This window comes from Chelonoidis abingdonii, chromosome 2 (genome assembly GCF_003597395.2).
Source record: "Chelonoidis abingdonii isolate Lonesome George chromosome 2, CheloAbing_2.0, whole genome shotgun sequence".
Lineage (NCBI taxonomy): Eukaryota > Metazoa > Chordata > Testudines > Testudinidae > Chelonoidis > Chelonoidis abingdonii.
Window position 1 is genome coordinate 123,926,021 of NC_133770.1, and position 1,245 is coordinate 123,927,265.

Genomic DNA, 1,245 nt, shown 5'->3' on the forward strand with positions numbered 1-1,245 from the left:
TCCAGGACGTCTCCACTTCTGGTGGCACCAGAACCATTTTCTTGTGCACTAAGGGGGACTCCAACACCTGTTCACTAATGGATGAGTTGTGTAGAAGGAGTTCTGTTAAGCGATTGTCCCTCTTGGTGGCTACTGCAGACATGGTAATTGAGACTAGCTTCCACCTCCTGAGGATGTCCTGGTAAAAGACTGTCAGCTCAGAGAGGTCTCAGGATTGACCTCAGGTGGACATAAAAGAGCTGCCAGTCATAGTGGAACTCATGGTGGAGGAAGTTGTGTGCCAGCATGCCCCATGCTAGACTATCTGCAGTGTAAAGTAGTCTCTGTAGGGCCTGGAGGAAGACATGGACCTGGCTGTGGATGCAGACCAGGATCAGTCTGCTCCCCTCACCCACAAGGGGAAGGCTCAGGACACCTGCAGAGACCTTGTACAGCCCCATTCAGAAAAACTCCAGGATCTTCTTCCGGAGGCTGGCCAGGATTCCTGGGGGTGGGCTCAGGGTGCTGAAATGGTGCCAGAGCATGGACAGGACCAACTGGTTGAACACAAGTGCCCTCCCCTGAAGGGAAAGGCACTGGAGCAACCCTGTTCACCTTTGCAGAGTTTGTAGAGAGTTAGAAGCGACTCAGCCCCTGAAGCCATACAGGGTGCACCCCTGGAGCTTCAGGGCGTACAGCACATCCATGGCCGTCATCGTCTTGCGCTTAGCGTGCTCGGTGTAGGTCACCACATCGCGGATCACGTTCTACAGGAAAACCTTCAGTACGCCGCGGGTCTCTTTGTAGATCAGCCCCGAGATGCGCTTCACCCCACTGTGGCGAGCCAAGCGGCGGATTGCAGGCTTCGTAATACCCTGGATGTTATCTCGTAAGACCTTGCGGTGCCTCTTAGCACCTCCCTTACCCAGCCCCTTTCCACCCTTACCGCGACCAGACATGTTGCACCTCTGTAGCTGGTCAGATACCCTGGCTTCTAGCTTGATCCAGCTCTCCATTAAAGCCCAGCTCTCCAGTAAAGCTCAGTGGCCAGAGTTAGTCAGGCTATCCCAGGGTTCAAGGCAGCGTGGCCCAACAGCCAGAGTCCAAGCAGCTGCCCCTGGGTTCAAGGCAGTAAATCCCACTCCTTCAGGAGGTGACCACACCCAGTGGTGGGTATAGTGCAGGGTAGGAGGACCCAGGACCACCCTACTCTACGGGATTCTGACCAGGGTCCCAAGGAACTGATTCTCTTGGGTTCAGGCTCAG

At 55.1% G+C, this 1,245-nt stretch overlaps 1 pseudogene; it reads right to left on the minus strand.

Annotated features, from left to right (window-relative positions):
- Positions 1–626: 626 nt before the first annotated feature.
- Positions 627–938, minus strand: LOC116821616 (histone H4-like; annotated as a pseudogene).
- Between the last annotated feature and the right edge of the window lie 307 nt (positions 939–1,245).